The following is a 13,089-nucleotide window of genomic DNA, read 5'->3' on the forward strand; positions in this document are numbered from 1 at the left end:
GTGTGTAGTTGTTTATCATTTCAGCCATTTCCATATCGGAATAGTAATCATTAATTCACCATATAGCTTTAAGAGAATAAAGTAACTGACTGCTTCAATTGTAATGGACAAAACAACTGGCCATGGTGAGATTCGAACTCGTGGCCTATTTACTTATGGAATCAACTGGAGGGCCTACGCTGAAACTTCTAATAAACTATTAGAAAATATATACAACTATGTAAACTAGCTGATATATTCGGGCTATTTGCTTTTTATATAAATTAATTGGTGTACTGCACTATTAAACTTTTTACCTATCGGATTCATCAACTGGTATACTTTAATTCCCAAAAAGATTTTAAAACATATATTTTAAACCTTCAAAGAACGAATATTCCTAATGATAGTCGCAATATTTTTTGTTCTAAACACCCATCTGGCCAATAACCCTAGTTTAATTACTTGTAGACAAGTGTTTTCGCATATGGCAAGTGTTAGGCCAGTTGCACCCACAAAAAATATTACACTTTTTAATTCATGCTAACTACAGCTGCTGTGGAAGACATCAATACCTACAGCAACACAGCTTTAGTTGCTCAACCGTGTTTCAAGGACACGCTGTTCACACTTTTCCTCTCCAACTCACAAAACAAAAACAAAGACATACAAGAGGAATTCAAGGTAGACTATGATTTTGTTAACGCATAAACAAAAAAAGCATATTCCCGCATGATTTTGTATATATAGATTTTCTTTTGTTAATTTCATTGTACCTCATTCAAGGTATACAATATGGGTTAAAGATGTAGACTACTTGACTGGCTGTATCTCATTAGTTTGTTTTAACTTTCGTTTAATATTTTAGAAACTCCAGGACGAAAGTGCAGCAAATCAACCTTTAAATGAAGTTTCACAACGAAAAGAAAATGCCGCAAAGAACAGATACAAGAATATTTATCCAAGTAAGATGACCATTAGTCGTAAGTAATTTTATATTTTTTATTAATTTTATTATATTCTTCATTTTTACAGTGGACCACGCAAGAGTCAAACTGGTTGGTGTTGAAAACGACTATGTCAATGCTTCGTGCATTGCTGTAAGAACGTGAATTCTATTTAATCTATAGCTAGCCCAGTTTTTCTACTGCTTTCTCTAAGACTATTTCAAATACTAATAACAATTTTTAGTGACTTAAAGTTTAACGCTAAATCATAATTCATTTTTTTTTTTTTCAGCCAAAATCATGTTAACGTTTTGATGAGTAGTTTGGGTACATAACGCTAGAAATCACCTTATCTTTTTTAGGGTTACAAGGACGAGAGGAAATTTGTAGCTGCCCAAGGTCCCAGATCGGCAACTATCGATGATTTTTGGATGATGGTTTGGCAGCAAAACTCGCCCATCATTGTAATGCTAACAGGACTACAAGAAAACGGCAAAGTAATTTAAAACTAGAAAAGCAAGCATGTAAGTTTATAAGGTCTAAAACCCCGTATTTTATTGCAGACAAAATGTGAACAGTATTGGCCAGAGTTGGGTTGCAGCATAACCTTTGGAAATTACAAAATCAAGACTTTGGAGGAAAATAGCTTCGGTGGAATTGTTCAACGGAAGTTTTCCGTAGCTACGATTAAGGTACGAAATACTATTTACTACAAAAGTTAATTTTGGGTACATTATACCGAGATCACTAATGTAGCTTGACAATGGATTTAAAAGCCGAAAAGGAAAAGTAGTAACATCATTTTAAAAAAAGCTTTTCACAACCAATTTTTATCATAATTTTACCATTGAAAGTCTGCTCTAACAATTAGAAACTCACACTGATAGGAATCGCGTTTAACCTTTTATAACTGAGGTTTGAATAGATTTCAGTCACATTTACTAAGATGATAGAACTGTGTATCGAAATGTCTTAATCAAGATGATGTCTATCTACGCGACATTTTTGGCTTTGAACTCCATTATCAAGTATAATCTCTCAATGAAACTTGATAAATCGATGTTTTAGGAACAACGTTTAGTGATCCAGTTCCACTACATTGGCTGGCCTGACCACGGAACTCCAATAACTACAACTAGCCTTATTTACTTGAGAAAAATGGTCGAAGAAAACCATGATGGACGAAATCCTATCACTGTACACTGCAGGTGAAAAATATATCACCATCACGGCTAAACAATTAATATAAAACAGTATGGCGTCAATCACGGTTCATAGCTGAAACCGAATGTTCATTGTTGGTATTGGCATACGTACGATACTAGTATCTTTCAGTTTCAAAATGTAGTTATATTAGATTATTCCAAGCAAAGTAATGGCTTAATGGGAAGTGTTTTACTATATTAAATACGAACAATAGAGGTTCATTTAGGCCAGGGGTTTTCCCCTCGAGAGTCCGTGAATTAGTTTTAGGGGGTCCATGAACGCCTAATTGAAATATTAGTGTATTTTTAAGAAGTAATCAAGTTTTCAAAGAGAAACTTTAATTAAAATAAAACGGTTTTGCACTGAATGTAGTTAGACTCCATTTCTTTTTCACATTTTTTGGACCGAAATCAGCAGATTTATAAATTTTATTTGTATTGTGACGTTAATTTATGACGTCCTTTTTTTTATTACCGATAGTCCACGCGAAGCAAAAAAAAAATAGGGGCCGCGGTACAAAAAGTTTGAAAACCCCTCATTTAGGTGATTTAAGATTAGGCCTATACATTTATAATACAATAGTTTGGTTGATTATTTTTGTCAAAATTTTATATTAGCTAGCGATACGTTTTGGGCACCCGGCATATGGTGAATAATACTTGATAAACCAAATTTGTCGGAGTATGGTGAATATGGAATATTTGTTTTCATTTTAGCGCTGGAGTTGGTAGAACCGGAACTTATATTGCAATGGACGTTTTGTTTGACCAAATCGACAACAATGAAAAAGTGGATTTTAAGAAGATGGTTTTGAAAATGAGGGAAAATAGATCTGAAATGGTCCAAAACTGGGTAGGCCTATTGATGCAAAACATGTTTTAAATTAATTAATTAAAGTAAAACCATTTGTACATTTTATACAACAACGCTAATACAAGTACGTTAGTGCACAAAAGACTAAAACATTATGTTTTTTCATTTATTTTTAGAAGCAATACGCATTAATCATGAAGTTGGTTTTGGAATACGTTTCTCTGCCCGATTCTGACAAAACAATTGCAGCTTTTCAAACAATGACAGAAGCAGAAATGTAAGTATGTAGCAAAGCCCGTCTCATAGAGTCGTTTTAGTGCAGTTATAAATGATTGAACCGTTTCAGTTCACCAAGAAGTCAATTTTTCTAGTTTTTAAGAGGCAACATTTTGTTCTTTAAGGTAGTTTGGATTTTTTTTAATATAGTAATATATTTTTTGATATCTTGAGAAACTCACCGCTTCGAACAACAATCAGTCAGCAAGGTCTAAAACCTTAGTAAAATGTATTTCGCCATATGAATGACTGGCATTTGGTTTATCTATACAAATAAATAGTAAAAATATTTAAAATATTAAAAATGTAAAGTAAATAAATAAAATACATCTAAGACAAACATGGACAAAGACAAGCTGCTGTAAGTAAAACAGCATTATTCAGAAAATAGAGGCGAAATCTAGTCATAATTTTTTATTGTTATACGTCTATTGAGCAGAAATCAACTGAGCAAGAAAGAATATGAAGTTCTTAAAAACTGGAGATACGGCAGCGGATGGATGCCGGGATGCAACGAAATAAAATCTTGTGAGGTTTTATTTTGTATTGTTTTTTTGTTTTTTTTTCTGTTAGATTTATAAAAAAATGTTCATTAGATTCGTTTGTGGCGGTTTAGTGCCTTGTTACCTGTTTTTTTAAGTTTAGCGATAAGACGTTGAGGCTATTTCAAAAAAAAACATATATATATACATATATATATATACAAACTTTTAAGTTTTCACCTTTAGTTACAAATATATTGGTACAATTGAAATTCTTTTTAGATAATACCTTTTTTGTAAAGTTTTATAACTGTGAATTAGTGCATCGCAAACTCAAAAAATCTCATCAACTTAAACTTTTACCGAGTTTTACTTATGGAAAATTATTAAATTACTTTTTAAGTCAATACAATTTTTGACAACATTTTGTCTTATTGCCAATATCGTAAATTTTTCTAGCGCATAGTTTGTAATAGTTTCCCCTGTGTCACAGATGACGACAACGTAGTCAAGTTGTGGTCTGACAATCAGCAGGAGATTATTCCAATAAATGCGTCTTACATCGAGGTACTATTATAATACGGTATATACCTAAAGTGCATTTAGAAAATAAGTTTAACATCGAGGTAACACACTACTAATTATATTTGACACATATTGAAGGCTCAAAGCGCTAACTCATCTGTATGCTACATAATTTTAGTATTTATACGGCACCCAAGGACTACTTTTAAACTAAATAGTTTCATAGTAATATACAAGTGCAGACATGGTTTACTTGTTTGTGCAATACAATTAATGGATTTTTCTATTTATGATTTAAAAGGTACTTGCAATCGTATTTTTATGTTACCGGTACTATTATAGCGTAACCTATATCTTTAATACTGCCTTACATTAGTAGACCTACTTTACAAGGTCAACTATAGTTAATATTTCCGCTCGATTTTTTCAATCGAAATCCACATACAGTATATTGTTGCCTAAATTTCTCTAGTTTTCTAAGCTACAATTTATATATATATATTAGGCAGCGGTTAGAAACTAACATATAATTATTGCTTAATAACATAGGACTTGAAGTATGGTGGAAACTTCATTGCAGCCCAGTGCCCAGTGTCTGGCCAAGAAGAGAAATTCTGGCAAATGTTGCTGATCAGAAAAGTCAACGTTGTTGTCTGTCTGATGCATGAAAACGTAAGGCAAGATTTAAGTGACTTTTGTGCTGGACACTTAACAGATTATTTTTGTATATTTCTCTTGTAGAACGCCTTGCTGTTCAATCAGACCAATCAACGTTTCGGTGATATTCAGTTGGACGTTATTAACTCACGCGACGAAAGAACCTTTACAATACATGAGGTCGTAATTTGGTCGAACCGACAGGTAACATACAAGAACAAAATTCTGTAGGCTGTTAAATCGTCACCTATTAGGCTATGTTGTGGTTTTACAAATTAGGCCGCAGGCTGTTGTTTTTTCCGTCATAAAGGTTTGTCTGAAGTAAACTTATTTATACAAATACATATTGTCGTTCAGGTAGAGTGGCCAAAAACCAAATAAATTCAATTTAAAGCAAAATTTAACTGCCGATCTCCTGATTTAGAAAAAAAACTTAAGTGGTAATTCAGTATTTCTTCCATAAAATACAAAAAAAAAGACTTGGTGTAGACTTTGTTTAACAGATTCCTATGCCTATGTGCAAATCCTTATATTGGGGTAGCCTATTAATTAAGTTAACATTTGTTATTGTCACGGCAAACGAACAGTTTTTAGATAATGCTAACATTTTCTTATTGTCATAGGCAAACGGACATTTATTAAAAAAACTCTAACCAATTAGTATATCACTCGTCATTCAATTGGGTGGCGTATTTAATCAGCCCTCACCAAACATTTGCCCTAATTTATTGCAGGAACCATTTGAAGTCTGTGTGATTCAGTCAAACACTTGGAAAAAACCACCTCCATCATCCGACGATCTCATTAAACTTATTGAAAAGATGCAGCAAATGAAAGCAAAGGAACAAGGAGACTACGTTTTAATTTGCTGCAAGTATGCATTTCGCTTTAGAGCTTTCAATTATTGCGAAGAAATACCGACGTTTGACTTTAGTCAGTGAATTAACCAATCGTTCTTTTTTCTTTTGTAAACATATTAAATTGCTAAATGTTCGTTTTAACGTACTTTCTTTTAGGGGCATACAGCACGCTTTCTTTTTTGTAGCTTAAAGTATTCAGTTCCACAATCTACGCATTTTTGTTAAACGTTCTGTCTTTGGAACACTATATACGGATCTGTTCATAAGTTTAATGGTGAAAATAACGGCACAAACATAAAAAGCATACGTTCTGTCTTTAATATGGTAAATAGAAAATAGATGACGTATTGCCAAATATTTTACTTTGGTAGAGATTACACATTTTAGATTATTGAGTGCAATGGTAACAACTGTACATCTTTTAGTGCATTTTACTTTCTTTGTACATAGGTCATTGAATTGCATGTTTGCTAATGGAGCGATCTTTCTCACTGCTAGTCCTAGATTGATTATAAAAGTGATGTGTCTTAAATTTAGAAATGGTTAAATTGCCTTTAATGTAGAAACGGTTGCGACAAAACGGGAACATTCATTGCCCTGGTGAACATTCTGGAACGTCTCAAGTCACAAAACAGAGTCGACGTTTTCCGGACCATCAAAGACCTGCGAGATATGAGACCAAACATGGTGGACAATTTGGTAAAACTATTTCTAAGTAAATTTGCTAAAGATTGATTTAATTATAGGTTAACTTTTAAACACGTAAGGCTGAATGTTGTAGTAAGAAGTAAATTATATGTAAAAGGCTATACAGAAGTCGGTAGAACCTTTAAAACATTTAAAATACATTTTTATTCAATTTTAACGTTGCATTTTGATGGCTTTTTAGTTAAATAATTATTATCGTTATTACTTCGCTTTAGGCACTTTACCGACACTGCTACTCTGTGGTCGTGGATTATCTGTCTCTCTTCAACGCTTACGACAACTTTGATTTAAAAGCTGTTGGGGAGGGCGGGAAAGAGTTAGGGGGGCACGAAGACCCCCTGTATGCAGTGCCTGCTGTTTGATATGAAACGGTTTATACCTTTTTATCTCGAAAACTTTGGTGGAATTTTTTGTTTTTTATTCTTCCAACTGCGTGACTAATTTTATTTATAAGGTAAAAATGCATTGTTTATAGAATTTGACTTGTAAATAACTGTGTATATATCATTATATTATGGTAAATTTATATTTATACCTTTGGTGTTGGCCTAGAATTCTACCACGAGTTCAAACAATTCTTAAATCAACACATATTATTTGGGTTAGGGTAAGGGTTAGCTTTTGGACTCGGGTGATTGAAGTATTATTATGTTTATTCTCCAAGTTTGCCATTTTGATTTTGAAGATTTTTTTTATTACTGTAGCTAAAAAAAAAAGTGGTAGGATTTTGAACCAGTGCCGTATTTGAATTAAGGCTGTTTAAACACTTCCACTGTGTAATATCCAAAGTTCCTAATCTGATGTAGAGAATCTGGGTGGTAAGTAAAAATGAGGGTAACTACTAAAGATAAAAAAAAATTGGGGGCAAACAAATTGGGAGCGCCCTAAAGGTAAAGGAGTTTTACTCGCTTGTTAAGGGTAGAATTGAGATACTTTTGCTATTTGTTGTCAGCTTAGGTCTAGGATTAGGCTGATGAAACCATCGAGGTTGCACTTTCCACACTTTCCACAGTGAAACGTTTAACATGAAGGTACTACACCTTTGCTTTGATGTCTTTTTCTATACTGCCTTGACAATGTTTTGTTATTGAACTGTTTGTTTGACTTGCACTGCACAACAATGTATTTTACATCGCACAGTGTATTTGCATGCTTTTTTATGAGTGAATTGCACTTGTTATTGCACTTGATGTAATCTGTGTTTGCACCTTATCCATCAACACAAAATATATTTACCCCAGTCACTGTATTTATTATCTAATTAAAATGTGGTTAAAATGGACGCAATGTGAATAAATTTGGCCAACAAAATAAGCAACCCAAAATAGAAAACTTTCTTGAAAGTCCCATTTTTGCAGTGAGAGATCCACTATGTCAAGCGTTTAAGAAAAAAAGCTATGGTGTTTCGTATAAATTTTGTGTGAAGTAATTCCTAAAACTTTCCGAATTAGTTTGATGTAACATTGGTCGGGTTGGTAGTATGTTGTCATGCACACTGCAGCTAAGATAACCGAACTACGGAGTGATCAGTCTGAGTTTCTATAAAATAGTTCCAACTATACAAACACAGAAGGATAACATTTCCGTTCCGCCTTTTATAAGTGATGCTTGAGTTGCTTCTCAGTCACATTTACTGAAGATGATAGAAGCTCTTATCGAAACGTCTTAATCAAGATGATGTCGATTTAATCGACCTTATTGGCTTAGAGATTCATTATCAAGCTACATTACAGATCCGTGCATTGCGCACCCAAATGTAGTCTGTTGTATTGAAAGCTAATATATTAAAGGAATATCAATTGCAGCTAGGCCTAATATGTTTAAATTGTAAAGTGAATAATCGAGTACGTGAATAAGTATTGAGTCTTTGCAGTTTGCAGTGGTGAATAGACCTTCTTTTTTAGTGCAGTTTCACCAAATGGGAAACCAGTCACGAATAAGACCATGATATATTGCAAAACCTTATAGGTGATGATGTTACGCGCCTGGTGTAATAAACTGGATTGACGTACAAACATACGGATATTGCACCTAAAACGAAGGTAATAAATTTTAACTAAATATAGATTTTTGCCTACGTGTGGAAATCCACACAAGGTGGACGTTTTTTTAATTGAATCAGATAAATTAAAATTAAAAGTAGTGAAAGATTGTATAAAAATCTAACCGCTGGCTAGTAGTTTTTCTAGGCTGGCCTTACTTGTTTAATTAATCGAAGTTAGGTTGGTCTGTTGAAGGCTTTCGTTGTACTAACATAGGCCGTAATCGTTGTTAAATAAACGCCCTCAGAGTGGTTAGATCACAGTTGCTGTACACGCATGGGTGTGTATCTTTAATTGACTGACGCAAAAATCGCAAAATGAATGTTTGCCTAACAAATATTTTAAACAAAATATATATAAATGACAAAACATGAACATGCTATTAGTTGTTTGTGTTGAACAAACAATAAACAGAAAATGGTCTGATCCGACCGGCGCAAAGTGTTAGAATACAGTTGCTGTACACGTATATGTGTGTATCTTTACATGACTATCCCCAAAAATCGCAAAATGTAATTTTTGACAAAAAGTACTTCAACAACAATTATATTTAGGGATATCATTCAATTTCTGTTTTAATGCAGCACCGAGCATTTAATTTGATATTTCTCAAACGGTAAATGTTAAGCTTTTTATATTTCCTGTTTTTATAGGTTATGTTAATCCATTTTAAGTGGAATAAGTAAAATCTATTTTATTGTATTTATTTATCAGGAAATTATTTTTTCTGTTTGTCAGCAATCAGAAAAAGTAGAACACTTAATTTTATTTCATAGTATTTCAAAACATACATTAATGTGAACTCGGGACCGTTTGGATATTGATTTATCCATTCCATCCATGTTTTTGAGTTTTACGTCGGGCTGATTTAGTGTTCTTAGAACTTGTCTTTCTGTACTACATTTATTAGATCAAATGGCAAAGTTTTCCCGCCGGTCGATTTTAGATTGTCAACGCCATATCTTTGCCGAGAAAGGTACAAACATAATGAAAAATATTCCACCTTAAACCGAAAGTGATATTTTTTCTATAAATTTACATTTCACCAACGTTTTTAAATCCCCACAGGGTAAACTCTTTTTTTAGTAGTATCGTATTTGTGTCACACGTCAAATTTTAAATTTTTGTACTGTTAGTACAAAAACTCGCAAAATTTCACTTTGCAGAACGATGTTACACAAGTAGATTTAATCAATAAATAACGTAGTTACTCGCAGAATATGAACTTGGTATTACTTATTTGTGTTTAACAAACATTAAACAGAAACTTGTCTGATTCGACTGGCGCAATGTCACCAAGACGACATAAACTTTCTTTTGTTAAAACAAAACCTGGTAATAAAGATTCTAGCCTTTGCCTTGGCGCATTGTCAATTAAACCGCCTACAGTTATAATCTAGCATTGAAAGCATAGTTACCCATTTGCCGGTTAGTTTGCAGACCTCAAAAATTCGTCATGATATGTGATATGATTGTATACAGTCTCTTTAAGGTGTTTTGAAGATCTGAAACTAAACCAGTATTTAAAATATTTTCAACGGTCCTTTAAAATCTAACTGTAACTGCAGCTATGTTTTTTCTATAGACTTAGAATAAATAGTTGTGTTGTTTTGAAATTTCTTGAATCTGATTCTAATTCTGTATAATTATTATTTTTGTAGCCTCAACCATTGATACAGATAAATCGATTACACTTTTGATATGTAAGTTTGTGGTTTGTTGAATCAAACATGATGTGCTGTTTTGTGCTTAGTCTGATTTTGATGTCTTCATTTCGACTTGCTTTTGGATCAAGTAAGTTTTGTGAAAGTGTGTGAGGATGTCTGGAATTATCCAGATATTGGCGAAAAGTTTGTGTTTTTCGTGCGGCTAACATCCTGCTTTATAATATATTGTAGTTGGTTGAATATTTTTTGTGAACTTACGGCGCAAACAGGTGTGATTGCATTTTATAGCGAAATAAGTCGGGGCCTACAGATTGATTTATTTATAATGTGGCCAAACTTTTGGTAGTAATACAAAAAATTTGGTTCGGACCAATTTTCGTTAACTAATTTGGCAGCTTACATACCCAATGCTACTCCATTGCCTTTCACATTTATTGTTTAGCAAGTTCAACTTACATTTTAAATTAATAATTATCAGACGTTGCTTGAATTAAAAAAATTGTATCTATATTTTATTATGTTTTTATACCTAAAGTAACATTTTATGAAGAAATACCCTAAAAAATTAGGATACCTTTCTAACGGCCAAATCTGCAATAGTTTAACACACACAAACGCCGCAACGGTTCCTAATAGTCTATTTATAGTGTAATTTAGCGGAGAGTAATGATGGAAAAACATAAATTTTCTTAAGTAAACACTATTTGGACTGGCCTTTTCCTATGGTATATTTTGCAATTGGTATAAACAAATGGTAAATTGCAATTCATAGCCCAAGCACACCTGTTATATACGTTGTCAGATTGACTTGTAACTGTTATAACTTAAAACAAATTGCTTGACCCAATTCAGCTTCATATTATTATAAACGTTGAGTTTTAAACTTGAAGCAATTTATTTGGCTTAATTTAGCTTTGGATTGTTTTAAATGTCCATTTTTAGTCTTTGCTTCATTTTATTCCACCAATTTTTAACCTCTCCATACTTTTACTTACACGGGCAAACCTACCATAATTTTGCCAAACTTTTGTTTGGACAATTTGACTTTGCTAGAAAAATCAAGCTAAATTACATTTATGTGTAATTGTTATAACAGATTGCGCACCTGATCTATCGTCGGTTGGTGACAGCGTGATCACTTTATCGGATGAGTTGAGCGATGCGTATACGGCAGAGAAAAGATGCGAAGAGCTAGGTGGATATTTGGTTGTCACCAGAGAAGCAGATGTCAATCAAACTGTTACAAAGGCCGCCAACTTAAAGTTTACAGGAGGTGAAAAATTTATAAGCTATAAAGTTGTATAAAATGGCTCTAAATATCCATTTTTTGTAAATAGCCATATTTGACTATAAATAGGGTAACCAGTCGGCACTACATAAACGCAAATTGTGCTGTGTTCTCAAGTTTTCGCAAAACGGTGTTTCACCAGGTCAAAGTGGAAATGAAAACAGGCACATGCTTTTGTTTTTGCGTCGGTCACACGTGTTTGCGAGCATGTGCCTGTCGATATATTAGACTTCATTAATCTTATCTCATTTAATTTGCACGTGTGCTTCTACTTCGTGCATTTTAATCGTTTTCATTTGTACTTTCACTTCAATACAACTGTATTTATATAGTGCCACCTAATTACCTTTAAAAAACTTCATTAAATGTACTCGTATTTATTGCATGTAGGTACTTAGCGAGTGTGGATCTTTTAGTGTGTATAGTTTGAACGCGCCAATTGTCTCGAGATTAGGTTTACAATGACGTCACAAAGTTACGCAATAAAAGAACTATGAAAAAATAGCTCGCGGCCAACTAAATTTGACTGAAAGGCCCACTTTCGGGCCGCGGCCCATAGTTTGTCAGCCACTTGCTTAGACATCTCTTACTGAAGAAATGCTGGTCTTGGGTTTTCGTTTCTTATGTAAATCGTCGGTTGAAGAGCGCTGCTTTGGACAACTTGGATAAAACAATTGAGTATACCTCATCAAGCGCCAATTAAACAAAGAATTAAATCGCTTTTTGAGTTTAGCAGTTAATTCGTACTCAACGCGCTACAAAGCTATAATTGTGATAAAAATGTGTTTCTGTTAAATATAGATATTAAACGAGTTTGGATATACTACAACGAATTTCATACAAACCGTTACAAATATTCGTTATCTTCAAACGAGGCTTTACCTTGGGTCAGTCCCCAACATCTCGGACATTTGTGGTATATCGACCTTTATGCCTTGTAAGTATGTTATTTGTTGTTGTACTAATAAATAAAGTTAACAGCTAGAGAACTTTCCAGGTCAACGTTTTCAACAGCTTCCATCCCCATTCGCTTTTGTAAAGCTGGAAGTGGGACAGAACGGTGGATTGTTAATGTGGACAACACTTGTTCAGAGGGTAATAATAAATCGATTGGAGAATCGGAATATGTTTAAGAGAAACATTTTACAATGTTTTTGACTGTCGCAGGTTGGCCGCAACAATTTGTGTTATATGGACTTGCATCATCAGAAGCAGGTTACAAAGCTATTTACGCTTATAATCAGAAATGTTGCTCGTGGTCAATGAGATTAACTGATGTTGAGGATGACAACTACAATGGTTTTAACAACTCAAAAGGAACGTTTTACGCCCCAGGTAAAAAATAGGAAAGGACCATATTCAGTGTTACACTGCGGGTACAACTAAAACTTTTTTTACTCAATAGCAATAGGCCAGTTCCATACTTCGTTAGGCATTGGCCGTTGCTTGTTGACCCAAGGTCGGAAAATTTGATTAGCCGCTATGCGTCTGATTAGCAGGCGTGATTCTATATGAGGGTTATTTTTATTTTTCAGATGACCATACAAACCTGAGTTAAAAACTCATTAACGTAACTAAAACAGGGTAAATAAACAACAAGCAATTTCGTTCAACTGCGTTTCGATAAAATTAAACATTT

Source organism: Ascidiella aspersa, chromosome 6 (assembly GCF_963924565.1).
Source record: "Ascidiella aspersa chromosome 6, kaAscAspe10.2, whole genome shotgun sequence".
NCBI classification, from domain to species: Eukaryota; Metazoa; Chordata; class Ascidiacea; order Phlebobranchia; family Ascidiidae; genus Ascidiella; species Ascidiella aspersa.